This window comes from Lactuca virosa, chromosome 8 (assembly GCF_052849685.1).
Source record: "Lactuca virosa cultivar CGN04683 chromosome 8, Lactuca_virosa_CGN04683_v6, whole genome shotgun sequence".
Classification (NCBI taxonomy): domain Eukaryota; kingdom Viridiplantae; phylum Streptophyta; class Magnoliopsida; order Asterales; family Asteraceae; genus Lactuca; species Lactuca virosa.
In genome coordinates this window covers 187,680,469-187,700,735 of record NC_136433.1, presented here as the reverse complement: position 1 = coordinate 187,700,735, position 20,267 = coordinate 187,680,469, and the positions used below count along the sequence as shown (strand labels likewise).

The following is a 20,267-nucleotide window of genomic DNA, read 5'->3' as shown; positions in this document are numbered from 1 at the left end:
GAGCTTTTGAGCTCTTGAAGTTGTAGGAAAATGCCTTAATGGATTAAGTTATTCGGACTAGTTCCCACGGCGTGACCTTAGGTTGTCACGAAGTGGCGACTGGAAAGGAACCTGTCTGCTTTGTCATTTAGCCGCCACGGCGTGGTGACCAGTTGGAGGTTGACCTTTCACTTTTGACCATTGATTGTTGACTTTGACCAGTTTGACTTTAGGTCATTTGGGATATTTTGAGTAGCAGGTTGAGGCTTGGTCCCTATGTGATTTACAGGTAACCCTTAGAGCCAATGTTTGGAGCAGTGATCAGTTCAAGTATCGTTCAAATTGTGAGGTGAATCTTTCCTCACTTAACTTGTAGGTCGAAGACACTAATGCCGACCCACTAGGTTATGTATCCTGGTATATATATATATATATATATATATATATATATATATATATATATATATATATATATATATATATATATATATATATATATATATATGATGTTATGTTGGTTAAATGTAAGAATGGTAGATATGTATGATTACCTATATTCGTTGGTTATATGTTAGACTGGTAGACCTGTATGAGTACCTGTACTTGCTGGTATTTGATTATTGTTGCATATGTCGACATGTTATTATTGGTTGGGTTGAGGTGGTACTGCTCTGTGCTGAAGGCCAAGATACCCGGGCGGTCCAGTTGATATTATAGGCTCAAGGGAGTAGTCGAGCTTGTAGCTGAAGGCTCGGTGGCGGTCCAGCCTAGTGCTGCAGGCCTGGTTGCGTGCATTGTATTATGTTGTTGTATGTAGTGTAGGGGGAACTCACTAAGCTTTGGCTTACAGTTTGATTTTGTGGTTTTAGATACTTCAGAGGATTAGGGCAATGTGAAGATGTGATTGTGCACATCATCCTGGATATTTATTTGAGTTATTATTTTGGGATACTTTGATTTATAGTTATGATTTTGGAACTATGTTTTGTCTAAATTCTAGATTTTGTGATGATTTTAAAAATGAAAATTTTGTCATGATTTTTGGGATGTTACAATATATGTATGGAATGTTTTCCTAATTAAAAATAAAAAAATTTCTATGAGTTTTGGGACGTTACATAATTTTATTTTTAGTTGAACTTGACTTTTTGTAGCATTGTTATATATTTTATATTAGTATCAATTTGATGGTATTGATGAAATCATTGTAATGGTATAATTTACTAAAAACAATATATTAGATTTTAATTATATTTTTTCAATGATAAAAATTATATAGTTGATATAATAAAAGTAAAAAGTAAAATATTTAAAAGTAAAAGTTATACACTAAAAAAATACAATTTAAATACATAGACCAGAAATATTTTTTAAAAGGTAAAAAAATGTATATTTAACAAAAGAACATGTTGTTTAAATAAAATATTAAATATATAAAAATAAAAAATATTAAAAAAAATATGATACTATAAGTTTAAGAACTAATAATTTAGAGGATTAAAATAGAAAAATCTTAAAAGAAAACGTTTTTTTATGGTGGGACCAAAATAATTTATCCAAAGATACATAAGAAGAACTTTAATATACGACAAAATCATAAACGTGTGAATGAATCAATAATTTCTAATGTCTTAAAATACATCAAGAAGAAAAATTAATGATACTAAAATAACAAAGCCATCAACCAACTAACGGGTCCATGCTATTTATATTTTCCATGGCTTTGATTCGTATCATCGGGGCACATGTGTGGAATAAACGAGACTGCTATCGATACTAAAACCCGAAGAGAGTTCTATTGTAGTAGAATACGGATTAATCGACACACCATAAAGATCCTCTTGTTCATTCTCGGTGTGTATCAAGCTTGTGTTTTCTTCATTCCCTTGATTCGCCCATGGATGTTGAGTAAACTTCCGCAAACCTTCAAGTTGAGTGGCCACTTCTTTCATCGTAGGTCGCTCATCACTAGTAAGCTTAACACATCTTTTCACAAGCTCACTAATTTCCTGAAGTTGATCTAAGCTTCCTTCCCTTACAACTCTAGGATCAAGAATTTGAAACAAACGGTTTTCTTTTAGCGCCATTACAAAATACGTCGTCAAATTCCTTTCTTCCTCGGTTCTTTCCATACACAACGGTTTTCTCCCTGTTAAAAGCTCAGCTAACACAACTCCAAAGCTATAAACATCGCTCTTTTCAGTTAACTGACTTGTGTGGAAGTAATCAGAATCCAAGTACCCTAAAGTTCCTTGAACTAGTGTTGTAACTTGTGTTTGATCTATGGGGACTAATCTTGATGCCCCAAAATCCGCGATTTTTGTTGTATAATTTTCGTCTAATAATATGTTTGCAGACTTCACGTCTCTATGAATCACGGGGGTTGATGTTGCTGAATGAAGATATGAAAGTGCACCAGCGGATTCTGCAGCTACTCTTAAACGATTCTCCAATGATAACCAATTTGTGCCTTTATCATGAATATGATTAAAGAGACTTCCATTTGAAACATATTCATAAACTAGCAACGGGACCTCACTCTCCAAACAACATCCCAAGAGCTTGACAACATTCCGATGATTGACTTGTGTTAAGATAATGACTTCCATGATGAACTGTTCAATTTGGGAGTCATCCATTACACGAGACTTCTTATAGCAACGACTTGACCGTTGCTAAAAATACCTTTGTATACAGTTCCATAGCCACCACGACCCAAGATTCTGTCTTCAGCGTAGTTGTTGGTGGCTTTTTCTAACTCTACGGCAGTGAACACTTTTTGTTGAGTCAACGCTGCCTTCGTTGCTTATGATTCTTTGTTTCAGAAGTAAACCACCGTTTTGCTGAAACAGTTTTTGTCGGAGTTTGATAAGACTCCTCTTCTTGAAGGCAAAATACAGCCATGTTATTCCGACTAAAAGGGCCATAAAACCAAATCCCATACCTGCATGCTTGCATGATACCACATTAATTAATGAAAGATGAATAAGAATCGAATATTTCAATTTTTCAACCAATCCATCGACAGATCGACGTCACTTGATCAGTCAACTGAAGTACCGAATGATCCATTTAAGAACACAAAAGCGATGAGATTTCAGCTGGTTTATTACCTAGGGAGAATTTAATAACTGGGAACTCCAAAGTTTCAGCAATGCAACCTCGACCGTTGCTAAATCCATCTACAACGTAGCCATCTTTGCAAGAACACGAATAACCTCCAGGAGTGTTGGTGCAGATCCCGTCGCACACATTACTGTTGGGATCTTCACATTCATTGATATCTGTGAAGATCAAACACAAAATTAGTATAATTCATGTTTATTTAATAGTAATAGAAGAAAGATTTAACCTTGACAGCCTGGATCAAGATATGGTTGACCCTGATAGCCTTGATTACAAATGCATCTGTATCCCAGAGCTCCGGTATCAGAATCGATACAATAAGTATTTGCTTGGCATGCCAAGACGCCGGCGTTTTTAGCCTCGCTGCAGCTCAAGTTCCCGACCACCCAGTCCACCAATATCGGAACATTAGCCCTGGTCCTGTTAATGAAATCCGGGTCCTTAAAATCCGACACCCCACGAAATGTAAACCGTTCTTCCTCACCCATAAACGCGTAAGTACAAGGATCAAAAGACCAAACTGTGGTGTGATTAGACACCATACTAGCAACATCAGTGTAGTAGTATTTGAGTCCTTTTGGTATCGATGTTTTGCAGCATCCGACGCCGGTGCACGACCCGTTGACCACCTCCTCAGGTTGTGAACACAATGTGATGCAACCACTGGTGAAATCTGCTTGTTTTGGGCCTAAGAACAAGGCGAAATCATCGCATCCGATTACGGTGAACTGGTTTTTCTGGGAGAACGTGTAGGGTGAAGTCCAGCCTAGATTTGTCCAAACGGGATTGTTTTCTGTGAGATTTCCGAATGGATCGTAACATGATCTTGCCACTTTGTTAGTGATTCGGAAAGTGGAATCGGAGATTTCAAGAACTTGGAGACTACGGAAGAAGGGTTTTGGAGGGTTGAATGTGGTGTTGCATGTTATTTCGAACCATTCGCTCAGAAAGCAACCGGGACCGATGCCGAAGGGATATGGAATGGTTACGTTTCCACATTGGCTTTGGCATCCGGGTTTGGTTACGTTAGCGGCTTTTGTGATGGTGGTGGTGTCATCGGCGGTGGTGTTTGTGGTGGTTGATTGGGATGTAGACTGTGTGATTGCTAGACCAAACAAGAACAGAAATAAATGAACATTTCTGGAGAACTGCATTGTTCTTGACGAAGAGGGGGATATTTTTTTCCATTGGTGATCGTTTTAAACTTTAAAGGCAAATGGAATTTTCTTTGTTTTTGCGTTTGTGTTTTAATTTGAGTTTTTCGGTGGCATTTTGTCAAGTTGATGTTGATATATTTGAAATCAACTTCATCAAACAATATCATTCATGACTTTACACGTCTGTTCGCGTTTACTTTTTCTCGAGGACAAAACGAGTTGAGTTTCATAAAATCTTTTATCTATCACCATCCGATATTCCTATTTAAATCATCCAAATTTTCTTTTGTATGTACGTAGTTACCAAATTAATATTTCCCTCTGGCGTTACTTGTAAACTTATTAATCGATTTAATCAATAAATTTTTTTTCATGGCATCTACGTTACATTATTTGGACATATCTATTAAAACAAATTATTATTTCCTTCTTTCTGCTAATTAACATTTAAGATCTGGTTTCAAATCATATTAAGAAAGTCATTATTTTTTTTTCCCTATCATCAATCCTAATAAACAAACTCATTCATGTCATATGTCATTTTCTCCTTCCATATGCCACATGTAGTTTTATGGTAATTTTGATTAAAATAAAACCACATGTCATTTTTGTAGTTTATTTGAGTTATTTGTATTTAATTTAATTTAATTAATAGTTAATGTCTTCATTCCATTAATAAATCTGTAAATTAAATAACATATATGATATCTTTGCGGTTTCTTTTTCTAATTAATATATTGTAAGTCATCAAAACTTCATTCTATCGTCCCAAAATCACAATAAATTGTAAATCCTTTCCTAATTTATGTAATTTTTCTTATATGGTATTTCAATTGACCAAATATTTACTCACACCAATTTTTTAATCATACAAAACACTGAACTCCAATTGATAAACATCATTCACTCATCACAGTTAGCCGATTCTTTCTTTTGAAGCTGAATTCCTGATGTCCTATTCGGACGACACAACAACTACACGAGGTATGTAATTCAACTTATTTTTTGTTTCAGAAGATGTGGTATAATTTATGTGGCGTATTGTGATTCTACTTCAAGTCATTCTCCATCCAGTTTTGTTTTTTAAGTCCTTATATGTAGCATCATATAATCATATTGATCGAGTAATTGTTCAATATGTTGTACAATAGAACTACGAATACATGTTTGCTACTACTTTGCTAATATGCCATATATTCCACTGTATGTGTTTGATATATTGCTTCATAGAAAAAATTCTTATAATATCTATTTTCTCACAATTTCGCTGATGTATGTATGTATCTATGATTAAGGTTATTGATGTTGACTGTTTAATTCAACTAAAAATGTACAAAACTGATGTAATGCATGTTTTACTGTATTTGAAGTGTAATTAGATGTTGATGAAATGGCTAAACACTACATACGAAGAATTTACAATAAAGAAATTGGTTTGTTCATATTCTGTTTGCGTCAAACATTTTATGATATTGTATCATGTTTTTATATATTCTTAATTCTTTTTTAGTCAATATGAACATTATGCCCTTTTTGTCATATTTGGTCTTTTTATTGTTTTTGTATATGTAGTAATAGCAACGAAAGTATGCAACTATTAAAGGGAAAACAATGCAAATATTATTATTTTTTTAATAAACTCGTATAGTGCACGGGTCTTACACCTCAATCTTAATAAATAAAACTCGATCATGCCTTATGTCATTTTCTCGTTCGATATGCCACATGTAATTTTATGTTAATTTTGATTAAAATAAAAACGACATGTCATTTTTGTAATTTATTTGAATTATTTGTATTTAATTTAATTTAATTAGTAGTTAATGTCTTCCTTCCATTAAAAAATCCGTAAATTAAATAACATATATGGTATCTTTTCTGTTTCTTTTGCTAATATACGGTAAGTCGTCAAAACTTCATTCTATCGTCCCAAAATCACAATAAATTGTAAATCCTTTCCTAATTTATATAATTTTCAATTGACCATATATTTAGTCACACCAATTTTTGAATTGTACAAAACACTGAACTCCAATCGATAAACATCATTCACTCGTCACAGTTTGCTGATTCATTCTTTTGAAGATGAATTCCTGATGTCATATTCGGACGACACAACAACTACACTAGGTATGTAATTCAACTTATTTTTTGTTTCAGAAGATGTGGTGTAATTTATGTAGTGTATTGTAATTCTACTTCAAGTCATTCTCCATCCAGTTTTGTTTTTAAGTCCTTCTTATACATAGCATCATATAATCATATTGACCGTTTAATTGTTCAATATGTTGTACAATAGAACTACCAATACATGTTTACTACTACTTTGCTAATATGCCACTTGTTCGACTATATGTGTTTGATAAATTGCTTCAGAGAAAAAAATTTCTTATAATATCTATTTTCTCACAATTTTGCTGATTTATGTATATATCTATGATTAAGGTTATTGATCTTGACTGTTTAATTCAACTGAAAATATACAAAACAGTTGTAATGCACGGTTTATTGTATTGGAAGTGTAATCAGATGTTGATGAAATGGCTAAACACCACATACGAAGAATTTGCAATAAAGAAATTGGTTTTTTCATACTCTGTTTGCGCTAAACATTTTCTGATATTGTATCATGCTTTTATATATGTTTAATTCTTTTTTAGTCAATATGACCATTATGCCCTTTTTCTCCTATTTGGTCTTTTTATTGTTTTTGTATATATAGTAATACCAACGAAAGTATGATGCTATTAAAGGGAAACGAATACAAATATTAATTTTTTTAATAAATTCATATAGTACACAGGTCTTACACCTCAATCCTAATAAATAAAACTCATTCATGCCATATGTCATTTTCTCCTTCGCTATACCACATGTAATTTTATGGTAATTTTGATTAAAATAGTAACAATATGTCATTTTTGTAGTTTATTTGATTTATTTGTATTTAATTTAATTTAATTAATAGTTAATGTCTTCATTCCATTATCAAATCTGTAAATTAAATAACATATATGGTATCTTTGCCGTTTCTTTTGCTAATATACTGTAAGTCATCAAAACTTCATTCTATCGTCCCAAAATCACAAGAAGATGTATATCCTTTCCTAATTTATGTAATTTTTCTTATATGGTATTTCAATTGACCATATATTTACTCACACCAATTTTTGAATCATACAAAACTCTGAACTCTAATCGATAAACATCATTCACTCATCACAGTTAGCCGATTCTTTCTTTTGAAGCTGAATTCTTGATGTCATATTCGGACGACACAACAACTATACGAGTTATTTAATTCAACTTATTTTTTGATTCAGAAGATGTGGTGTAATTTATATGGTGTATTGCGATTGTACTTCAATTCATTCTCCATCCAGTTTTCTTTTTAAGTCCTTTTTATACATAGCATCATATAATCATATTGATCGAGTAATTGTTCAATATGTTGTACAATTGAACTACCAATACATGTTTACTACCACTTTGCTAATATGTCATACGTTCCACTGTATGTGTTTGAAAAAATTGCTTCAGATAAAAAATTCTTATAATATCTATTTTCTCATAATTTCGCTAATGTACGTATGTATCTATGATTAAGGTTATTGATGTTGACTGTTTAATTCAACTGAAAATGTACAAAACTGATGTAATGCACGTTTTACTGTATTGGAAGTGTAATTAGATGTTGATGAAATGGCTAAACACCACATATGAAGAATTTGCAATAAAGAAATTGGTTTGTTCATACTCTGTTTGCGCCAAACATTTTCTGATATTCTATCATGTTTTTAAATATGTTTAACTATTTTTTAGTCAATATGACAATTATGCCCTTTTTGTCCTATTAGGACTTTTTAGTGTTTTTGTATATGTAGTAATGCTAACGAAAGTATGCTGCTATTAAAGGGAAAAGAATGCAAATATTAATTTTTTTTAATTAACTTGTATAGTAGACGGGTTTTACACCTCAATCCTAATAAATAAAACTCATTCATGCCATATGTCATTTTCTCCTTCGCTATAACACATGTAATTTTATGGTAATTTTGATTAAAATGAAAACCACATGTCATTTGTGTGGTTTATATGATTAATTTATTTTTATTTAATTTGATTGAATTAATAGTTAATGTCTTCATTCCATTAATAAATCCGTAAATTAAATAACATAAAGGGTATCTTTGCCTTTTCTTTTGCTAATATACTGCAAGTCATCTAAACTTCATTCTATCGTCACAAAATCACAATAAATTGCAAATCCTTTCCTAAATTATCTAAATTTTCATATATGGTATTTCAATTAAATTATCTAATTTTTCATATATGGTATTTCAATTGACCACATATTTACTCACACCAATTTTTCAATCATACAAAACACTGAATTCCAATCGATAAACATCATTCACGCATCACAATTAGTCGATTCTTTCGTTTGAAGCTGAATTCCTGATGTCATATTCGGACGACACAACAACTACACGTGGTATGTAATTTAACTTATTTTTTGTTTTAGAAGATGTGGTGTAATTTATGTGGTGTATTGTGATTCTACTTCAATTCATTCTCCATCCAGTTTTGGTCTTTAAGTCCTTATACATAGCATCATGTAATCATATTGACCGAGTAATTGTTCAATATGTTGTACAATAGAACTACCAATACATGTTTATAACCGGTAATACACCATATGTTCCAATGTATATGTTTGACAAATTGCTTCAGAGAATAAAAATTCTTATAATATCAATTTTCTCACAATTTCGATGATGTATTTTATGTATATATGATTAAGGTTATTGATGTTGACTGTTTAATTCAACTGAAAATGTACAAAACTGATGTAATGCACGTTTTACTGTATTGGAAGTGTAATTAGATGTTGATGAAATGGCTAAACACCACATACGAAGAATTTGCAATAAAGAAATTGGTTTGTTCATACTCTATTTGCGCCAAACATTTTCTGATATTGTATCATGTTTTTATATATGCTTAATTCTTTTTTAGTCAATATGAACATTATGCCCTTTTTGTCCTATTTGGTCTTTTTATTGTTTTTGTATATGTAGTAATACCAACGAAAGTATGCTGCTATTAAAGGGAAAAGAATGCATATATATATATATATATATATATATATATATATATATATATATATATATATATATATATATATATATAATAAACTCGTGTAGTACACGGGTCTTACAACTCAATCCTAATAAATAAAACTCATTCCTGCCATATGTCATTTTCTCCTTCGCTATACCACATGTAATTTTATGGTAATTTTGATTAAAATAGAAACCATATGTCATTTTTGTACTTTATTTGAATTATTTGTATTTAATTTAATTTAATTAATAGTTAATGTCTTCATTCCATTAATAAATTCGTAAATTATATAAGATAGATGGTATCTTTTCCGTTTCTTTTGCTAATATACTGTAAGTCATCAAAACTTCATTCTATCGTCCGAAAATCACAATAAATTGTAAATCCTTTCCTGATTTATGTAATTTTTCTTATATGGTATTTCAATTGATCATATATGTACTTACACTAATTTTTGAATCATACAAAACACTAAAATCCAATCGATAAACATCATTCACTCATCATAGTTAGCCGATTCTTTCTTTTGAAGTTGAATTCCTGATGTCGTATTCGGACGACACAACAACTACACGAGGTATGTAATTCAACTTATTTTTTGTTTCAGAAGATGTGGTGTAATTTATGTGGTGTATTGCGATTCTACTTCAAGTCATTCTCCATCCAGTTTTGTTTTTTAAGTCCTTCTTATACATAGCATTATATAATCATATTGACCGAGTAATTATTCAATATGGTGTACAATAGAACTACCAACACATGTTTACTACCAGTTTGCTAATATGCCACATGTTCCACTGTATGTGTTTGATAAATTGCTTCAGAGAAAACAATACTTATACTATCTATTTTCTCACAATTTCGCTGATGTATGTATGTATATAAATGATTAAGGTTATTGATGTTGGCTGTTTAATTCAACTGAAAATGTACAAAACTAATGTAATGCACGTTTTATTGTATTGGAATTGTAATTAGATGTTGATGAAATGGCTAAACACCACATACGAGGAATTTGCAATAAAGAAATTGGTTTGTTCATACTCTATTTGCCCCAAATATTTTCTGATATTTTATCATGTTTTTATATATGTTTAATTCTTTTTTAGTCAATATGACAATTATGCCCTTTTTGTTCTATTTGGTCTGTTTATTGTTTTTGTATATGTAGTAATACCGACCAAAGTAGGCTGCTAATAAAGGGAAAAGAATGCAAATATTAATTTTTTTTAATAAACTCGTATAGTAAAATATATACTAATGGCGAATGCATGAATTTTGTGTATGTTTATATCGGCTTCATCGAGCAAAAATAACTATTTGAAATTGTTCAAAATGTTGTTGAAACCATCATAAAATAGGTTACCACCAAAAACACAAAATACATTTACTATTTATATTGATATATAATTCTTTTTTATATGTTTAGGTTACTGAAAAATTTAACTTGAGATAATTTATGAGAAACACTCAAAACTCTAGACATAAAATAGTAAGTTCGTTTTTGGAGAGTATATGGTATCACTATAAGACATATGGTTATTAGCGGTGACGCTATTAGCGTCGACAACTACTATTACTGACGACATGAGTTTAAGTTGCCGATAATAGTGGTTGTCGTCGCTAAAGTTATTTGGTAGGGATCCGTGTGAGTTCTGATCTCGTAACCCTAACCGTTGATTGGTCCTTACATCCAACAGCTGGAAACGTGTGTCGTTAAATAACAGTACCATCGATATTAATTGCGATGACACATATCGTCGCTAATGCTCGAAAATAAGAACTGCGAATAAGTTCCCTCCAAGTCGTCGCTGCTAATAATTAGAAGTTGCCGTTATTGTGGTATTTTCAATTTTAACCCTAAGTACGAAGAGTTATTGCATTTTCTCCCTTGAGCATGAGAAAGATTGCAAAATTACCCATAGTGGCATTTTTGTAATTTTGTGGCGGAATCACGTACGCGAGGCGTACCTAGCGTACATGGGGCGTACGCGTAAGATCCACAAACCCTAATTTTTAGGGTTTGGACCCTATTTAATCAACTTATGGCCTCCAAACCTCATCCCTCATCAGCCACTAACACCTCCATACAACCATAGCAAACTCTAGCCACTTGTTTGAGCATTCTTGACCCTTGTGTGTGTTTTTGGTGGCCTTGAAGGAAGAAGAAGGAAGTAGAGCCACCTTGGAAGCTTGAAGAAGCTTTGGATCAGGGATCTTCACCTATCTAGCAACCTCCAATAGGTATAAAGCTTTAAAATTGGCATGTAATTTCTTTGACCTTGCTAAGTTCTTGATTCATGAACATTTTGATCCCAAGACTTGACCTCTTTTAGTATGGCACGTTCCAGCCCATTTAATCTGTCCTTTCAGATGTTTTGAGTAGTTTAGAAGCATAAAAATAGGGTCTTGGCTCTTAACTCTTCTACATGCATGTGCTTGGTGGTCTTAATGGGTTAAGAGGTTGGGGTTTCTAGCATTTAGCACTTATTGGCCATGCAAGACAATAAAGTTAGAAACCTTATGGTCAAGAATGATATTTAGGACTTGGATCTGCAATTTGGACGTAAAAAATGAAGTATTAAGCACTTATTGGGTTAAGATGAGGTCTAGCTGCGTATGTTGGGCGTACCAATTGGTAAGTTGCGCATACGCGACCAAACCCTTGTTTCCTGGTCAGCCATCGAGTACGCCTCACCTACAGATGAGTACGCCCTGTGTACTCGGTTGGGTCGACTCGGCTGGGTTGACTCGGCATGGTTGACTCGGGTGGTTTGTTCACTTTGACCTTTAACCAAGTTTGACCTGAGGGTATTTTAGGAAAACTGAGTGGTACTTGAGATCTGTCATTATTTGGTGTTTAGGTGAACAGTTGAGTTGTCATTCGGAGTTGTGTTCTGTCAGATATCCTTGTAGACTAAGAGGTGAGTTTTCCTCACTGTACTTGTGGTTCGTAGGCACCAATGTCGGCCCACTAGATTGTGTATCCTGGTTCAGAGGATGTTGATATATTATAGTGGTCTGTAGATTGGTATCCTAGTATATAGGATGTAGTATGCGGTAGTGGTATGTGAATCTGCATGTTGTCTAATAACTGGTTATATGATTATCTGTTGCACGATATATGTTATATCTTATGTATATGTCGACATATTATGGTTTGGTTGAGGTATCACTGCTTTGTGATGTAGCCAAAAAAAGCGGAAGCAAGCCAGACATAAGTTGTGGGCCTCGAGGGGAAGCCAAACTTATGTTGTGGGCTCGGGAGCAAGCCAAATATGAGTTTTGGGCCCAATAGGCAAGCTAGACTCATACTATGGGATCAAGGGTAATCCAGTCTATTAGTTGTGGACCCAATATATGCTGTTATATGTTGTGTGATGGTACTTTGGGGAAACTCACTAAGCTTTGACTTACAATTTCAGTTTATTGTTTCAGGTACTTCAGATGATCGCGGGAGAGCGAAGGCGTGATCGTGCACATATTCTTGTTTTGTGTTATGGGATGTTGGGAAAACTTTGATTTTAAATAAAACTTTTGAAACAATAACTCTTTTGTAAACAATATGTAACACCCGGAATCGTCAGGTAAAACCTCTTACTTTAAACCCCTTTTACCTTTGGACTAGACCGGAGTACGCTGGGCGTACAGAAGGTACCCACGACATACTCCCATGCATGCGCAGATCGGGGGTGTCCCCTGCGTACGTTGGTCGTACCCATGCATACGCAGGGCGTATGCGATTTAAGTCCAAAGCCTAATTTTTAGGGTTTGCACCTTATTTAAACACATTAAGCCCTTCACCCTCTTTACCTTATCAACCCCCATTGCCTTTTGTGCTAATATTGAAACCCTAGCCACCTTGAAGATCATTCTTGAGCTTACTAAGAGTTTTGGGTGTTCCTTTTGTGATCTTGAAGAAGAAGGAGGTTTGAGGAGAAGCAAATGACAAGAACAAGTTTGTAGATGCACGGGTTGTGCATCATTTCTAGCCCATTAGAGGTACAAAGTCTGAAACTTGCTCATTCTAAGCTTAGATCTAGGTTTAGGGAAGAATTTAGCATCTTTTGGTCCCATAGCATGGTCTTTTGGCGTATGGGCTACTCCAGACCATTGGAGCTGTCCTTGTGGACTCTTAGGGGTGCATGAAGTCATAAAAACAAATCTTGGAGGTTAAGACTAAACCACGCATGATATGGTGACCACATAACAAAGATAGAATGCTTAATCCATGGTTTGAGTCCCATTAAGTCATGCAAAAGCATAAAGTGTGCAACTCTATGGCTTAAGACACTTTTGGCTGATTGACCAGTATGTCGGGCGTACTCCTGAGTACGTTGCACATACTAATCCAGTGCCCCGATTCCGAATCAACATCGTACGTCGGGGGTACGAGCCATGTATGTCGTGCGTACGTAGTCTGTAGGCTTAAGGAATTTTGGGCTCGAGTCACGATGGGCTTTTTGCCTTGTTTAGGTTTGGGCCTCAGGACTTTCTATAGTAACATGTCATTTTTGGGCTTTAGGCCATTTTGGGGCTATTAGGCCCATAATGGGCCTTAACGTCTTTTAGTTAAGCTTGGAATGCCTTTCGGGCTAGTTTGGATTTTAGCCTTGGTGGGATAGGCCTAATAAGGCGAGGGTTAGGCAACCCTTTGCCTTACAAGTCGAGATTTAGGGTTTGGACGCTCGGGTTAGATTACTGACCTAATTTCTAATTAGGGTTTTATACTGGTGCTATAGAGGAGGATTTTACGAGCAGTCGCTTGAGTATGATTCGATACCTTCAGTTTGAGGTGAGTTTCCTTCACTGTATTTGTGGGTCGAAGGCACCAATGCCGACCCACTTGATTATGTTTGTAGTATGATGGTTGTCTTCGTGACAGTTGTCCGTGATGCCTTTATTTGCTTGATGTCCCGGTGACTCTTTTGTTTTGATATTATGTGGTAGTGGTAGGGTTGAAATAGATATGATACCGGTAGAAAGAGACCGAACGGGTTGAGATACACCCAGTATCGGTTGTAAGAGACTGAAGGGATTGAAATATACCCAGTACCAGTTAAAAGAGATCGAATGGGTTGAAATATACCCGGTACCGGTTGAAAGAGACCGAAGGGGTTGCGAGTACCTAAATATGCTTGACTGTTATGTATGTATGGTATGGGGTATTTTGGGGGAACTCACTAAGCTTTGTGCTTATGGTTTTCAATTTATAAAGGGAAGGGCCCGGCTTGATCGCACCGCATCCACCTATGATTTTCCGCATCACGTGATTTTAGGATTTTGTACTCTGATAATATGTTATTATGATATACTCTTAACTAATCTTATGATTTCTATATGGTTGAAATGAATTTAAAAGTGAAAAATTTTATTTGAATTTTTTAGATGCCACAAGTTGGTATCAGAGCCTTGGTTTGAGGGATTCGGACATACTCTCGGGTGTGTCTGAACTCAAATCGAGGATTTGGTAAGTCTTTCATAAAAATAAATATTTTAACAAGAAATTTCCAAGAATAGAAGGTGGTGTGATGCGTGCAATCAGTCAAGCTCAAGTAAGTTTTCCCAAAATACCCATATATGTTTATGTTATGAATCTGTGAATCGCATGCTAGACTAAGGTTAAGGATCTGCTCAGGATTGCATGATAGTATGCTAGGAGAGATGCCTTTATGTGCCTATTGTATGATCTTATAGATCTTCATGCTAGTGTCAGATCAGTTACCATATAGGATGACCCCGTTCAGGTTATGTGCTAACTTGAATTGCTTGATGCACGAATGTTGCGCGCTTTGTGCTTTTAGGATACTTTATTAGTACCAACTGACTAGTGGACGAATGCGTTTGATTACATATTATTGGAATTAGATAATTTTAGAAGGATAGGTTTAACTCTATTGCACAGCTCTTGTTTGAGTCCAACGGTTGTAGTGTGGGACCTTTCATTCAAAGAATTATCGAGTACCGACAGTATGTAGTTGTATTCGTGCGGTAGTTGGATGGTATTAGTGACAGCTCCTTTTGCAGCTGATAGAAGAGAGTGGTGAGGAAAGGAACCCTAGGGAGCTCCTGGGTTATGTCTTGGTGCTTATGACGCTTGGTAATTGGGAAGAATTATTAAATGAGAAGAGAGTGACTTGGAAGAGTCGGGGTAGTCCTTGAGGAGGGTATAAATAGGTGTGGAAGGTAGTATTGGGCCCGTACTACTGGAAGCACATGATGTATAACTGAGATCAAGAATACCACGATGAATCTAGGAAGCTCGAGAGTATGAACCTCTTCGTATGTTTACTGATTGTTTATGTGGTTATGTTTCAGTATAGTGGTGACATGTCATGGAACAGGAGGTTCAGGATATGGATCTAGTTCGGGCACGGGCACCGAACCAATTGATGAGGGTTTAAGGGAGTTCATTGCTTCTGATATTACTATAGGTATCCTTGATGCGACCCTGGTGATGTTTGGGTCGATCCAGGACGGTATCATCGAGCTAATGGAGGATCGCCTTCAGATTTTCAGGGCCGACCTGGCCGCTAGCCAGTCTGAGGCCCGCACTTTGTCCTTAAAGGATTACAGGGGATGTGGGGCGCCAGATTTCTTTGGGGTGAAGGACCCTATTGCCGCCAGGCGTTGGCTCGCAGATATTTCGACGGTAGTTGGAATATGTATCTTCTGTTAGCGTAATTTTCGTATAACAATAGTTTTCATGTCTGCATCGACAGACCTCCTATTGAGATGCTCTTTGGGAGGAAGTGTAGGACCCCGATATGTTAGGGTGAGGTCAGTCAACGGGTCATGGGGAGTACTTAGGTGGTACTAATAACGACTGAGAAGATTCAGCAGGTTCGGTGTAGACTTCAGACATCGCAAATTCGGCAGAAGAGTTACGCAGACAGACGCCGGTCGGACTTGGAATTCCAGGTCGGGGATATGGTTCTTCTGAAGGTGTCACATTGAAAAGATGTCATCTGATTCATAAAAAAGGCAAGGTGGGCCCCACGTATATCGGTCCTTTCAAGGTTGTGGCCCGGGTAGGCCGGGTTGCTTATCGCTTCGATCTTCCCGAGGAGCTTAGTCTGATCCATAGCACGTTTCATGTCTCTCAGCTACTTAAATGTTTAGTTGATGATTCCGTAGTGGTTCCTTTGTAGGATATTCAGCTAGATGATCGCCTGAATTATATCGAGAGACCAGTAGCGATCCTTGATCAGAAGATGAAAACCTTGAGGAACAAGATTGTTGAGTTTTTGAAAGTGTAGTGGCAACAACACAAGGGTTTTGAGTGGACGTGGGAGCCTGAGGAAGAAATGAGGGAGCATTACCCCGAGTTATTTGCAACAGTAGACTTCGAGGATGAAATTTTATTCAAGTGGGTGAGAGTCATAACGCCCAGAATCGTCAGGTAAAACCCTTACTTTAAACCCTTTCACCCTTGGACTAGACCAGAGTACGTTGGGCGTACACACGGTACGCACGACGTGTTGGGTTTTGAGCATTCTAACACTCCTAAGTGTACATGCAACCCTAAATACCTTGGATCTAGGTTTTCTCTATTATACATGCAAATATGAATATTCCAAGGTATTACCCTAACTAGCATACAATCTTTGATACTTGGGTAATAAACTAGATAGAAATACATACCTTGTTGATGTAGCTTGTCTTCATGAAGCTCGAGAGCCTAGTGCCCCAAGTGTAACACCTCAAACGGTTCACACAACATCACCAACACATGGAATAACGATGAGAAGAAGACACTCATGCTCAAATCGGCTAGCCCTCATATATGTATCACTAATGCAAATTTCTTGAGCTAAAGGGGTCCTTATATAGTGTGCACATTAGGGTTACACCATGTAACCCACGATTTTACCCATTCCTTATGCTCCATGGGTTTTAACCTCCATGGAGTATCCATGGATCACCACATGGGTTAAACCCAACATAAGGAATCATGGATCATAAGCCCACATATATAAGAATGCATGATTTACACAATCAATCCCCATATATTTAATTAGTCTCTTTTTTATCACTAAATTAAGTCCAAATTAATTCTTGATCAATACTAATTAAATAACATGATTTCATATTAATATATTAGAACTTATAATATATTAATATGTCACAAATGTCTTCTCCTCACAAACAGACTATCCAAATGTTCCGATGCCATGCAACCCAAATGGACCATGCCGAGTCGGGTTAAGTACATACCAATTATAGTTATGGACTTAGACACTAATCCAACACAACGTACTCCCATGCATGCACAAATCGGGGGTGTCCCTTACGTACGCTGGGCGTAGCCATGCGTATGCAAGAGAGGGGAAAACCCTAATTTTTAGGGTTTTCACCCTAGTTAAACACATTAACCCTTCACCCTCTTTACTTTATCATCCCCCATTGCCTTTTGTGCTAATCTCGAAACCCTACCACCTTGAAGAGCATTCTTGAGCTTACTAAGAGTTTTGGGTGTTCCTTTTGTGATCTTGAAGAAGAAGGAGCCTTGAGGAGAAGCAAATGACAAGAAGAATCTTTTATATCCAGAGGTTGTGCATCATTTCTAGCCCATTAGAGGTACAAAGTCTGAAACTTGCTCATTCTAAGCTTAGATCTAGGTTTAGGAAAGAATTTAGCATCTTTTGGTCCCATAGCATGGTCTTTTGGCGTATGGGCTACTCCAGACCATTGGAGCTGTCCTTGTGGACTCTTAGGGGTGCATGAAGTCATAAAAACAAATCTTGGAGGTTAAGACTAAACCACGCATGAGTTGGTGACCACATAACAAAGATAGAATGCTTAATCCATGGTTTGAGTCCCATTAAGTCATGCAAAAGCATAAAGTGTGCAACTCTATGGCTTAAGACACTTTTGGCTGATTGACCAGTATGTCGGGCGTACTCCTGAGTACGTTGCACATACTAAGCCAGTGCCCTGATTCCGAATCAACATCGTACGTCGGGGGTACGAGCCATGTACGCCGTGCGTACGTAGTCTGTGGGCTTAAGGAATTTTGGGCTCGAGTCACGATGGGCTTTTTGCCTTGTTTAGGTTTGGGCCTCAGGCCTTTCTATAGTAACATGTCATTTTTGGGCTTTAGGCCCTTTTGGGGCTATTAGCCGCATAATGGGCCTTAGCGTCTTTTAGTTGAGCTTGGAATGCCTTTCGGGCTAGTTTGGATTTTAGCCTTGGTGGGATAGGCCTAATAAGGCGAGGGTTAGGCAACCCTTTGCCTTACAAGTCGAGATTTAGGGTTTGGACGCTCAGGTTGGATTACTGACCTAATTTCTAATTAGGGTTTTATACTGGTGCTATAGAGAGAGGATTTTACGAGCAGTCGCTTGAGTATGATTCGATACCTTCAGTTTGAGGTGAGTTTCCTTCACTGTATTTGTGGGTCGAAGGCACCAATGCCGACCCACTCGATTATGTTTGTAGTATGATGGTTGTCTTCGTGACAGCTGTCCGTGATGCCTTTATTTGCTTGATGTCCCGGTGACTCTTTTGTTTTGATATTATGTGGTAGTGGTAGGGTTGAAATAGATCTGATACCGGTAGAAAGAGACCGAATGGGTTGAGATACACCCAGTATCAGTTGTAAGAGACTGAAGGGATTAAAATATACCCAGTACCAGTTAAAAGAGATCGAAGGGGTTGAAATATACCCGGTACCGGTTGAAAGAGACCGAAGGGGTTGCGAGTACCCAAATATGCTTGACTGTTATGTATGTATGGTATGGGGTATTTTGAGGGAACTCACTAAGCTTTGTGCTTATGGTTTTCAGTTTATGTTTCAGGTACTTCCAGCTCGAAAGGGAAGGGCCCGGCTTGATCGCACCGCATCCACCTATGATTTTCCGCATCACGTGATTTTGGGATTTTGTACTATGATAATATGTTATTATGATATACTCTTGACTAATCTTATGATTTCTATATGGTTGAAATGAATTAAAAAGTGAAAAACTTTATTTGAATTTTTTAGATGCCACAAGTTGGTATCAGAGCCTTGGTTTGAGGGATTCGGACATACTCTCGGGTGTGTCTGAACTCAAATCGAGGATTTGGTAAGTCTTTCATAAAAATAAATATTTTAACAAGAAATTTCCAACAATAGAAGGTGGTGTGATGCGTGCAATCAGTCGAACTCAAGTAAGTTTTCCCAAAATACCCATATATGTTTATGTTATGAATCTGTGAATCGCATGCTAGACTAAGGTTAAGGATCTGCTCAGGATTGCATGATAGTATGCTAGGAGAGATGCCTTTATGTGCCTATTGTATGATCTTATAGATCTTCATGCTAGTGTCAGATCAGTTATCATATAGGATGACCCCGTTCAGGTTATGTGCTAACTTGAATTGCTTGATGCACGAATGTTGCGCGCTTTGTGCTTTTAGGATACTTTATTAGTACCAACTGACTAGTGGACGAATGCGTTTGATTACATATTATTGGAATTATATAATTTTAGAAGGATAGGTTTAACTCTATTGCACAGCTCTTGTTTGAGTCCAACGGTTGTAGTGTGGGACCTTTCATTCAAAGAATTATCGAGTACCGACAGTATGTAGTTGTATTCGTGCGGTAGTTGGATGGTATTAGTGACATCTCCTTTTGCAGCTGATAGAAGAGAGTGGTGAGGAAAGGAACCCTAGGGAGCTCCTGGGTTATGTCTTGGTGCTTAGGACGCTTGGTAATAGGGAAGAATTATTAAAATGAGAAGAGAGTGACTTGGAAGAGTCGGGGTAGTCCTTGAGGAGGGTATAAATAGGTGTGGAAGGTAGTATTGGGCCCGTACTACTGGAAGCACATGCTGTATAACTGAGATCAAGAATACCACGATGAATCTAGGAAGCTCGAGAGTATGAACC

General features: G+C 36.3%; 1 pseudogene across 1 annotated transcript; it reads right to left on the bottom strand.

Moving 5' to 3' along the window:
- Positions 1-1,562: 1,562 nt before the first annotated feature.
- On the bottom strand, positions 1,563-4,335 carry LOC145129342 (wall-associated receptor kinase 2-like; annotated as a pseudogene). The gene is made up of 3 exons (XR_013717458.1): positions 3,332-4,335; positions 3,093-3,263; positions 1,563-2,923 (listed from the first exon to the last, which is right to left on the bottom strand). The product of XR_013717458.1 is annotated as a wall-associated receptor kinase 2-like (transcript).
- Positions 4,336-20,267: the final 15,932 nt, after the last annotated feature.